Source organism: Buteo buteo, chromosome 23, assembly GCF_964188355.1.
Source record: "Buteo buteo chromosome 23, bButBut1.hap1.1, whole genome shotgun sequence".
In the NCBI taxonomy this organism is placed as follows: Eukaryota; Metazoa; Chordata; class Aves; order Accipitriformes; family Accipitridae; genus Buteo; species Buteo buteo.
This window is the reverse complement of record NC_134193.1, coordinates 1,393,444-1,406,063: the sequence shown is the minus strand read 5'-3', so window position 1 is coordinate 1,406,063 and position 12,620 is coordinate 1,393,444. Positions and strand designations below refer to the sequence as shown.

At 42.9% G+C, this 12,620-nt stretch overlaps 1 protein-coding gene across 5 annotated transcripts in view; it reads left to right on the top strand.

Moving 5' to 3' along the window:
* The window catches only part of RAP1A (RAP1A, member of RAS oncogene family), a 42,277-nt gene that overhangs the window by 6,625 nt on the left and 23,032 nt on the right, over positions 1-12,620 (top strand). The gene's annotated exons all lie outside the window — the stretch shown is intronic.

Here is a 12,620-nt window from a genome sequence, read left to right as displayed (position 1 = left end):
CAGTTGGGAGCTCCAGTGGCCAGAGCTTCAGGCTGTGGTTTCATGGTCACTAAATGGAGTCACACACTCCAGTGTCCCCTTTGCTCTGATACTTGTGCTCTTAGATGTTGAGGTAACTCAGGGAGCTTAGCTTCCTGAAAACTGAGCTAGTCCCAAAAATATATATGTAGTTTTCAGCCAGATCACTTCTTGCTCTGGCTCATTGTGTGGTGGTGCAAGTACCACTGCTGATAGAGGGAAGGAGTTGCAGAGAGAAAAAGAAACTACAGTTCCTGACTGCATCTGACCTAGGGCAGCGTCCTTCTGTCGGTTTTGTGCTGGGACTGTGTTAGAGGTGACGTGGTGGCTATGCGCTTTGCCTGTTACATCTGGAAAGAACATGACCTGCGGCTTATTCTGGATGGTGGCTGAATAGGTGAATATTTGTTCTCTGTCCTCAGTGGTAACAGATTGTTATTTGCAAGGAACAGCCTGCATTTATGGGAGTTTATATCAAGCTGCCTTTCTGTTGCAAGAAATTTAGGGTCTGCACTGCTTGTTTTTCAGTTGGCTTTGTTTGTTGTGTTGGTGACTGTTAAGACATCATCTGTGAGTTGGTTTTACATGTCTGCTGGCTGACCGAAACCATTCGGAGCTAAATGGCTCACATTATTAGCTTCCTGTTCTTTCCTGTGATAGTGACAATTCTGTTAATTAATGCCTATTTTCTGAGCTCCCTTCTGGAGAAAGGGGAGTGCAGGGGGAAGCTGTGTAGACACCAGTGGCAGCAGAGCATCAGTCAGGGCACAGCATGTACCTGCTCAGGTGTTGGTACCTGGTACCTACATTGAAGCACTTTGTTCTGGTGCTAGGCCTACTGAGCCACTTCGCTACCAGGTTTGGTACAAAACAAGTTTTGATCTCCAGAGCTCTGAACGGGGCAGAAACTGGTTACTGAGAGATCACTTCTCCCCTTGCAAATACTGCAATAATTAAGGGTGTCTAAAGTAGTGCATTTAATGATATTAAAATGAAGAGTCTGTGGGAAGATGGGTGGTGTTCAAGGAGGAGGCACTGAGTGTTACATTCCTAATCAGAAATGGTGTGTTTAAACTTAAATTCCATTCATCTGCTGTGGGAAGATCCTTTGAGGTGTGCGTGGGAAGAAATCGGGCACCAGAAACCTTCCCTAATTTTGATCACCAATCGTTCTGGGTTTTATAGCTTTTATATTTGCAGCTTGCACTCACAGCACTGTAGTAGCCACTACATCTAGTTAAAGGTGAGATTTAAAACTGTGTTGTGTCTGTTTCTCCGGTGACAGTAGTCCACAGGGCATGACAAAGGGCTCTTTTCTCACTGCGTCAGCTGGCTGAAGCAGGTAGAGTAGCTCTGCGTGCATCTGAATGTGGCCACATGAAGACGATGTTTTGATGTGTGTTACTGCCCCGTGCTGCGAGTGGTCCAGCAGGTATTGGGTGCTGGGTGTTGGGAAATACCTGCTATACCTGAACAGGCACTTCCTCGGTGCAGCTGTAGTTGCTTGATGTGAACCCAGGTGAAAGCGCATATTTAATTTTTTTGATTGAGAAATCCAGATGCTGACAAAAGCAGACCTTAGTATGTTTTGAAAACTGCTGTTTGTTTTCTTTTGATGAACAAAATCCTTTATCTGGGGGGAAAGTCTGACCCTCCACAGTGCTTTTGTAACAGGGAAGAAACGGGTAACATGGGACAAACAGCAAAAAAGGAAGCCTCAGGGCTGCTTACAGCCCACGGCTGCAGGTGGTTGGCTTGGCTTTCTCGCCACCCTTTTCACTTTGTTTCACTGAAAATATGGGGAGCCAGGCGATAGCAGTCCTGTTGAGCAGGTGGCTTGAGTCATTATGGTTTGTTATTTATTTTGAATATTGATAAGATAGAAAGTATTTAAATCCATCTGGGGCACTGAAACAAGAGGTCTGGATATGTCCACAGCAGTGGTTGTTATGGCTGAAACAGATCTTTATTAATCACTTAAATGAGGCAGTCAAAAATATATGCTGCCCTGGTGCTTCATACACTCGCGTAAGAAGTAGGACGAGCACATCTGTAACAGGCAATTGTCACCCTGTCAAAAGTTACTGGAAGAAAACTACTTTTTGAAAATGCACTGTGACTAGTAGCACACATCATGTTTGTCAATCGGTTACATTGCATAACTGCTGCTTGGTGGAGCATTACAGGAAAACAGTTGCATTTCACTTGTGAGTGGCTAGAACTGCAAATTTAAGGCTGGCTGGAATGTTTGGGGTTTTTGTTGAAATATTTGTTGGATCCAACAGTATTGTGTTCTGGAGTGTTCTAATCTTGAAAAAATTTGAATTTGTCATATTTAAATTAGGGTATTGCGTGTGAACTCATAGCTATCAAATCTGCTCTTTAAAGATCTGAGCATCTGTGGCTGTAGCTGGCTGTGGCTGTAGTTGTGAGCGCTCTGTGCCTCTAGAAGTAAGATCTCTATTAGTTTTTGTCCAAGTGAATAATCTGTGTGGGATTGGGCATCTCTCACGTTTTTAACACATCCGTTGGAAACAGACCCTTACTCTGGAAAGCACCAAGTATGTGGGAGGAGCAGTTCAGCTAGATGTATTGGTTGCAGTGCCTTTTATGTTGCTTTTTATGTAATGCTCTTTTTCTCTAATGCAAATAAACTTGAAGTTGTAGGGCGGGGCTGCTGAGAAGAGGAAAACTTTCATTACAGACAGCTGACATGCAGAATAATATCTTTTTATATGCCACCTACCACGTGATAGTTTAAAGTAAATCATAGTTCACTGGGTAAGGTTGTTTCTGGCGCAATTCTCCTTTTTGCATAAGTAGTCTCATTCCAGCACTTCATGCTTTACCCTGAGATTTGATGTTAGTACTGTGCTGGGTAACGGTTAGTGGGTATCGGGCCTGAAGATCAGAAGTCTTGATGGATTTATGAAATAAATACAGGTGAAGATAAAATAAATTTAGCCAATTGTTGCTTTCTGCTTGGGATTATAACGCTAATTGTAGTTGAAAATAACATTAATCTTAAAGATACAGGCTGAAACTGTTCCAGACAGTCTTTCTCATGAAATATTCATGCATTTAGGGCTTTAACTCATCAGATCACTTACAAAGTCATAGGGATTACAATATTATTATGGCTTTGTCTTGTTTCATGAATGCACTGCATTGGCATATTGATCACTAGAATGCACTCAAATTTAGAGTAAAGCTTTTTCAGGAATCTCACTTAAAATGATCAAACAGATGTTTTAATGCTCCAGGGCATTTTCCTCAATGGTGTGATTCCAAGAAAGTGTGTCTTTTCCTTTATTCTGTAATTTCAGTACTTTGTAGCCTCTATCTGTTAAATGAACTGTTTAAACCCTCATCATAAATGGTATCGAGTACAAGTCAATTTAGCACTAAAGCAAGCTAGAGTGGGGCGGTAGGGTAGCTGAGTGTGCCATTAGCAGGTGTCAGAAAAACTAAGTCACGTCTACAGAGCTGAGGGGCTGAAACTTCTTCTATTGTCCTTTTCATGCCAAATTCATATTAACTGCACCTGTATGGGCAGAAGTTTAAAAAAGTTCCTAAATATATTTTAAAACCAGTGGCAGTAGTGCCCATGCATTTGTATGGCTGATGTTGTATTTGTAGAGTTACTCTAGAAAAAGCAGTTGAATGGGAGTTTTATCTTCGATGGAAAGATGTCCTAACCAAAATGGAAAGCACAGAAATTGTGGATAATGGCAATTAACATTCAAATTGTGTGGTATGTTCTAAGGTCTTGCTCAGAGTGCAGAACTGACATGACTGTCTCCAGGCCATATGTTTAACAAATTTGCATACTAATATGGGAGAGATTTTTTTTTTCCTATTGCCTTACGTCTTATCATTTCAAAGACACGTGACAAAAAGACAACTTTTTTTTGTCGCTGTTTGAATACTGTTCATGAGGCGGAAGGGAAGAGCTGGCTGATGCCAGTGGTGCTCATCTTGTTAGCTGCTGTAGGATGTGTCCTCCCTTCCTTGTGAGTTAAACATAGCGTCTCCTTCTGGGAGCGGGAGTCCAACTGCCCGCAGGGTTTTTTGTTGTTGTTCAAAGACAGCTGTATAATAATCTATTTTGGTTGTAATCAAGCTTGACCTATAAATACTGAAATGGCTCATATAAAACTGATTTAAACTATCAGAGCTATTTCCTTTAGGGGTTAGTGTCACCTTTTGTTTTCCATAGAGGAAATTCTGGGATGAATGGTCAAAGTAGTTTTGCCTGGCAGATTCAGGAGGATTTATAAACTTCGGAGAAGCCCCAGTACAGAGGTCAGATCTGCCAGCGGTTCAGTTCTCAACCCTCCTGGCCTGAAAGTTCTTGCTGTGATGCCCTTCAGGCTCCAACACTGAAGTGTAAATAACATTTTTGAATATTCCTTCAGTTAAAATCTTCACATAGAAGAAAATTTCCTTCTTGTTGTAAAAGAAAATTCAGTTTCCACCCCTCCTCTGCCCCCAGGTTCCAGGAAGTGGCATTAAGGGACTGAGCTAAATACTGAAGGATTAAGTACCATATTAAATAACTTCATTTCTTTATAAAAAGTAATGAAACTGTTACTTTTTCCTCTAAGTTAATTCTGTACATTAACTTACTGTTATTCAGGTTCCTATCAAGCCTTAAAATTTGCCATGAAAACATTTCAAGAGGTACAGTTCTACTTTACAGTGCTAAAATACATCCATCATTAACTGTATTTAGGTACTCGTTACATGGATACTCATTGCTGTATGGGTTTTATTTAAACTGGTAAACAATGTAGTATTAATAAGTGGCCATATGGTAAGTGGGGCTTTTCATTCAAAAAATCATTGTTAGAACAGGCGTGTAATTAGCCACAGTTGCGTGGGAACGGTAGGTGTTTTGGTTGCTTGTGGCTGACGCATGCTAAACAGTAAAGTATTTTTAAGGCAGTGAAAATCTCTAGGCTGCGTATGCAAACCTGACCTTTAGATCGGTCTACATGGTCAAATCCAGTGTATACACGCAAACCGATTATTGCAGATTTGCCAGTAAGATTTAAAGAATCTTAATATTTTCTGGAATTTGTAAGTTAGCCCAGTCTCCTGAAAAGCTGGGCAGTGGTCCATGCTAACAGACGACGTGTTTTTAGAGGCTTAATATAAGTCTTAGAATTTATCACTGATGGGTAGAAATACATTTGAAGAATGAATACATTTTAAACCTCTGCAGTTTTTTCAAAAAGTTTCAAAGGAACCTTAATTGGGAGGAAGCTTTCTTGGTCTCTCCATCAAAGATTCGATGCCGGAGACCAAATAAGGACAAACTGGATTCCAGCCCCCAGCAGTGACCAGTGCCTGGGCTTTGTGACCAGTGTCTGGTCACCATTACTGCAGAAAGAAAATAATTAAAGTGCAAGCTGAAATTGCAGTGACAATCTATCTACCTCATGTCACTTATTTACTCTAATTACATAAACCAGGAAGAACATAGTTAAGAACGTTGCCAAGCTACTATCGGCACAACGAATTATTCTTACCAAGTATAATGTAGTTGGTGCTTTGCTACGATTGGGCTTCCTAGAGTCTGTCTGGAATTTAATCTGTATTAAAAAAGGTCAGAACATTTTTTCTACTAAAGAAAATGGAGAAAAAAAACCTTTATAGGACTTAAAAGTCAGTGGCAAGTTGTGGATGTGGTAGACAAGACATGGCAGAAGTCCCATAAATGGCTTCTATGTCTAATGTTTATGCCCTTTAACATTTACATGTTCTGCTGATGAGGAAGGGGGAAAGGAAGTATTTTTCTTTTCTTCTTCTGAAAGAGCTTTCAAGAACTCCTCTGAATTGTGTAAACCCCTCTGCTGAACATACTCAAGTAGCTCTAGACGAGAAGAGGAGAAATGGCTGAGTGTGACCATGGTGTTGCTTGGGAGGACCTCTGTTCTGCCGGCTGTCTGCCACACAGGCATTAGCTGTGTGATTCATCGCCATTCTGTTTCCATAATGTGGCCACACAATACTTTCTATTAAACTGTTTTATATATATAATTGAGAAAAGTCTGTTTTCTCCTAAATCTGCACCATTTAGGCGGATGTCTTTCCTCCTGTTTGCAGATCAGTGCTCATTAGTATTAAATTTGCAGCAGCAGTGCTGCAGTCCGTTTGGAGGGGAGGCTGCCAATTACAGCGAGTGACGTAGCGTTTTGTTCTAATTTGGGGATGCAGTGTGTGTTGGTCTTTGAGTTTTGCTTCTGGCTTCCTTTCCCATGTCTTTGTCTGTCTGGCACACGTCCCTAGCAACTTTCTGCAAATGCAGACCAATAGGACAAAAAATAAATTAGCCGTTTCAGCATGGCAAGCTTTAGCTGCCCAAAGTACTTGTTCCTTGCCTGGAGTGCTTCTATAGCAAAGCAATTTAAAATGAGTAAGTAGGCAGTCACTTCCATAGAAGTTAATGTTATGGTATTTTAAAATTGCAAGTTCAGCATGAAGCTGGTTGCAGAAAAGATTACAGACTGAGGAAGATCCATCTCGGTATATTTGTGCATAAGATCACTCTTTCAAATTACAGAATTATTGCTGTTTTCAAAGAAGTTTGTTTCTCTGGCTTGTTTGTGTGTGCTGTAGTTAATTTGCTCAAAGCTCCAGTTCAGCACAACACTGAAGTCAGAAAGGACGACTCTGTTGCTAGAGGACTTTACTCTTAGCCCAGGCTTTTATGGCTTTGGCCCTGCATCAGTAACCTTCACAATACACCACGGAAGATGTGAAATTATGCAGAAACTGGCTATTTGGATGTGGTTCAGAGGAGCACACGGTCGGGACTTGAATTTTTGAGAATGGATGTGTGCACGATTTGAAGGCTGGTCTCTTGCCTTTTCCAGTCGAAAGCTTCAAATAACACCTCAGAACAATGTCGTTTTTCTCTTGTGTTCTCAAATACCTGTTTGCTTATTTGGCTTGAAACTAGCTTTATTTTTTGCATATGCTTCTCACTGTGGTTTTTTGTTTTTATCTAGGACTTCAAAAACAACAACAAAAAAAGTATTTAGATTTAAATTACTGAATCGTGGACAAGCTACGTTATAAAATGTTGCTGCCTTCTTGTTTGTAAATTTATGAATTACTGGTGAAAGTTCTCTTTTAGAAATATTAGAATGTCACAGTACTGAAATATTGTTACTCTTCACTAATCACAGTGAATTCAGTTTATAGTTACTTTGTTAAAATGCTTTTTAGCACAGTAGTGGTTCAGAATTAGATTCAATTCTGAAGTCTTATTGTAGGGAATTGGAACTCACTTATGTCTTGCTTCAGTTCTTTGGTGTACTTAGGCTTCCACTGCCCCTGAGGAGTATGTGTGTTTCTGAATGTCCAAAATACCTGTTTTCTAATGCTGAAGTTACCGAAGTATAAAGTAGGTGGATTAGGCAATGTAAATTCCTGCCTGGAACCAAAATGTTTTCCTTGCTTTGACAAGAAATAACTCAGGTTTTGGCCTGCATTGTATTTAGGAGAACAAAAGCTTATAAACCTAGAGGGACTGGATGTACACTGCAGAATGGGTAATGCTCCACAGTTGGGTAGTGACTCATCCTGCAACATCATTATGCATACAGTTAGTTATACACTTGTTGCCTTGATTTGTATTTGATTTGATGCTGAAAGCAGTCAGTGGAAATGGTAACGTTTTTACCGTTAAAATTGTAAAATTGAGGGTGAGATTCCTGCCATAATGTATAAAAGATGTATGCTATTATATAATCTTAATATATAAAATACATTTACTTGGGTGTCAGATACCGCAGTGATAATGAGTAATAAAATAGAGGTAGACTCTGAAGATTGTGTGAATGGAAGTTTGTCAACTTATACTTGGAAGTTACACTGAAGTTCTGCTTTCTGCCCAGTCTTGGTCTTTTTTTTTTTTTGTCTTTTTTTGTCTTTTTTTTTTTAACCTTCCCTCTCATTTTTCTGGTGTTGATGGCCTCTGGGAAGGTGGAGGAGGTTTTCTGTGTACCCTAAAGACAGGGAGATTGACTGCCTTGGGGAAGGGACTTGGCAAGTGAGTCTATGGCAGTGATTTTTATTATTTAAGTAAACTCTGTGCTAACTAACAGGCTAAGTCTATGGTGGTGTTTGTCTTGCTAATTTTTAGGGGAGGTGTCTGTTAATTAATTGTGTGATTTGCAGACAAACACCCTTTCATTTGTGATCTGCCATCCCTCTTCCCGGCACGTTTCCGTAGCTCGCATGTAACAATTGCGTAATTGTTGACAGCTTTGATTAATATTAGGGAAGTATTTAATGTGCTTTTGACTTCATTGAGTAATTTAATATCTAAGAACATGGTGTATAACAAATTAAGGAGCAGATGGTGAGTGGAGCTGTCGTTCGGCAGTGCCGGAGCCGTGCGGCCGAACCGGCGCAGTACCGCCGGCAGTTTGCAGCCTAGGGTTTGGCAAATGCTGGTCCTCAGTGAAGCCAAGGGTAGAGCCCTGGGTCTTGTGCTTCCAGCCTTCGCTGCTGTATCATTCTTTCTGTTTGTTGGTTTTTTTTTTTTATTGTGGAGGGCATCTGTCAGTTTTAGTGTGATTTTGAGGAAAGTAAATCTTTCCTTTGCAGAGGGCTGGATTTGAGTTTGTTTTGCAAACACGACTATGAGAAATGAAGGGATTTTGGTGGAGTATTGAGCAATGTTTAGTAGACACTTTAAAAAAAAAAAAAATCCACCCCTTTTCATGGCCTAGTTTATAATAACTTAAAAAACTGGCATGAAGAACATTTACAAGTTCAAAATTAAACAGGTCTGTTTATAGTAGCCATGATTCTGTATTTAACTGCCAGGGTAAAAATAACCAAGACATGCGGCTATAACGTCCCAAGAATCTGCCCCTCTCTCGGGGAAATGGGAAAGCGATGGCCGCTTGGGGTAGTGCAGCCAGCCCGAGATGGGAGGTGCTGGAGTTCACACAGACATCTGCACGTTTCTCTCCCAAATCTGTAAAATGCTGACAGCACATTTCCCCTTGGAAATGTTAAATATTTTGGTTTCCGCATGTGAAAATCAGACCGCTAGAAAAAGGGAGGTGTGGGTGATGTGCAAGCCAGCACTCCAAAGAAGGTTATTCTCTTTTTTTTTTTTCTTTTTTTTTTTCCCCTCCCCTAAGGCTGGGTAAGTGGTGTTTGCTCCCTGCCCCTCTCTCCTCTCTCCCAGGGACATCTTTCCCTATCTTCCTCTATCCCAGTGCATGTTTCTGGGGAACAGCAAGAGAGCAAAATACATGTCAGGCTAACAGTGCACGTGGTTGCAGAAGCTGCACCTTGAGAGGCCATTTCATGTTGTCTCTAGGAACTGATGTTTGTGGTTTGGTGTGTTCTCATTTGGTGCCTTGCTTTTTTCTGTTCCTTTTCTCTCACGCTTTTTTAAACTAGGGCTGTGCGTTGTGCTTCTTGAGTGAAAATGCAGTCTGCATTGCTGAGTTGTCACCTGACTTCAGTCCTGTAGCTGAGACTGTCAGCGCTTTCACTAAAATCCCTGTGTTTTCAGGTGTGTACAGATTGGATCCAAGCACATGCTTGCAGCAAGAGCTGCCTGAATGAACTCTGCTTTGCTGTAGACTCACTTCCTATTATATTTGGAAAAATATTTGACAAGGATTATGACAGCTTCATTATCTGTTTCTAAAACATTTTGATTTCTGTGGCTTCGAGGTGGCATGTGCCCACAGCTCTGGAGTGTTGGATGCAGAGCTGCTGAAAAGAAATATTTTGAAAAAAACCCAAATTACTAGGTTTTCATTTAAACTTCCTATGGTTCTAGCATTAAAAGGGGAACAAATGCTTCTTTTATCCCTTGGAAGCTTTCAGAGATGCTCCTGGGAAGAGCAAGTAGCCACATAAAGCCAAACCGTCTCACTGGGGCATGAAGGACCAGGGATGCTTTCCAAGGGCTTGTCTCGCTGTGCCCCCGCAGCGCAAGCATGTGTCCTGCCCTGCCTGCGGATTGGGAGGTACGACCTTGTCTTACGCAGCTGAAGCCTGCGAGCGGGATGGGACCCTGCTGCCTGGGCTGTTAGTGAAAGGCAGTGGCTGCCCATCGATGTTCGGGGTAAGGCTGTGCTTCCCGGGCTGCTGGCTCAGGAGTCGGTGAGCGCTGGTTTCCACCCTGGGCAGGGCTGGGGGAGCCAGAACTGGGGTCGGCAGGGAAAAGCAAAATATGAGGCTTCCTGCAATACAGCACTTGCTTGGCAGACTTACCTATGGATGTTGGTCTGATACTCCAGAAACAGAGAAACACAGAGCTGTAGGCTTTTAGTAGTGAGTAGAGACTTTGGTGTAGCTGGTGCTGAACGTATAAAAGGCTGAAGACAGAGGACCCTTTGCCTGTCATAGCAGCAGGGTGTAGCCATGGCTATGATTACTGTTTGAAGTATCACTGCTGCTGCTGCAGTTCAGTCTTGCTGAGCAAAGGATTGTGATACCACAAGTATTACAGTCTTTTAAAACACGTGGACGAGGAGCCACTAGGGTTACTGGGGCAGTGGGACAGTGGCTCTGGGACTTGTCCTGCTCTTGAGGACCGTTGGGATGCTGCATCCTCTGTCTGGGTGTACCTCCGTGCTCTCCCCTCCACTTTCCTTTTTTCACAGCTTGTAGATGCTCTTCAAGTAGCGTCACATGTGTGACATCTGTGCTGCCCAGGCAGGGCCAGGAGGACAGCCTGTCCCCTCCGTCTCGCTGCAGCGTGGGGCTGCCCAGGTGGCTGGAGAAGAAAGCGGGGGCCGGGGCACGGCAGGGCTCGTGTGTGGGCTGGAGAGGTACAGGACAGGATGCTGGATTCGTTTCAGAGGGACCCTGATAGCATCAGTGCCTGATGCTTCTGTTTCCTGCGTGCAGTGATACTGTGCCTGGAACCGGTCTGCGGTGCAGCCTCCCCACAGAGATCGTGGTGCTCGGCTGCAGAGGTACAACACGGTTGTACAGGCGTTGTGTATTTCTTACAAGAAAGAAACCCGATGGATTCCATAAAATAACTTTACTTTGTAGGTGTTGCAACAGTCATTGGATTTTACTATGGCAATGCCGATTGTGAGCGGTTAAGTGATGGTTTGTCCCCTCTAAAATCACTCAGGGTTGCTGGGCTGCTTTAAACATAGCTGGCTTTCTCCTGCTTTCTTGATAGTAGAAAGTACTAAGTTTTCATCTCCTAAAATGCATTGCAAACTTGATAGAACCTCAGACAGGGTTAGGCTGACCTCAGTTTGTCTTTTGTAAGTGAAATCTTCTGTAGGGTATATTAGGGAGAAAAAGTCCACAGGAACATGGTGATTTGACTTAAGCAGCACCCGTCTCTCCTGCAGAAGAAAGTTGTCTTTTTGTTGTGGGAAAAACAAACTGCAGGAGAGGAGAAAGAACCTGGAGAGCATGGGAAGCTCCCGAGTGCTTGGAGATCATAGCAGCCAGCTTTCGGGTGAGGGTTTGATAAATCCCGTTTGTCAGAATGGATGGAGTCTGTTCATCTGTTTAAAAAGTGGCTGCGTCTGTTTAAACCTACCTATCGGACATGTGCTCAGCGTGCAGTGGAAGCCCAGCCAGCACCCTCAGTGGCGTTTCCAGCCCGGCTTCAGCTGCTGTGTAACACCAGTGCCTGCCCGAAATGCCAACGCCTGCCCGAGCAGTTTCACTGCGGCAAGAGGGAGCTGCGGAGGAGCAGATGCCTCCCCCTCTGCCCTGCCTCCCTCTCGCCTCTCATACAGCCGTGGCCTTCTGACTCATTTAGTACTGACTCAGTTTTTAAATATCTTTGTTGATCTGTTATCTGTAGCTAGTTCTTCAGAAACACATTTCCCCGGGTTTCTGGAGTAATGCTTTCCCACGCAGGCGCAGGCACGGCGTGCTGCAGGTGCAAAGGCCATGGGGAGGGAGTTTCAAGTAAGTTGGAAGAAGGGATGTGGGAGCCCGGATTCTGTTGACTTTCAATAGGAGTTGAACTGTTCTTTAAAATTCCCCACCCCTGGGTTAGCTGAACAAGGGACGGTCAGAAATCAAGGGAGGACGGCTGTCAGTGTATATTTGGGGATAAAATCCATGGTATCGAGGTAGAAGGCATTGCCGGAGGAAAGCGAAAAAGTGAGACTTTGGAAATATGTGTGAACTTTTTGCAAACACCAATCAATGCGATGTCATCAAGTAACAGGCACAGGGGATTGTGGATGGAAGTGGCAACTTTGCGTAAATCCAGTAAAAACTGATGTAGAGAAAACAACAGACAAGCCATTTAGATAATGATTTGAAAACAGTGCATAAGAAGAGAGAAGTACTTCTGCCTGTGATGGCAATCTTTTCCTTCCATGTCTGTGGACTGTATTTTATAGCTTTCAAATCTGGGAGACAGAAATCAGGAACTTGAAATTTTTTGTTAAAAAAAAAAAAAGGGGGGGGGAACCCCCACCCCCAAAACAGCAAGTAACCTGTGCTCCTAAATGAAATCTTAAGCCAATGCGGCAGCAGGGTGAGCAGCCCTCGCCTGAGCCGATGGGAGGCGAGGAGGACCAAGCCAGAGCGCGGTCCTGCACTGCTGCAGCTCTTCTGCTGCCTGTGCG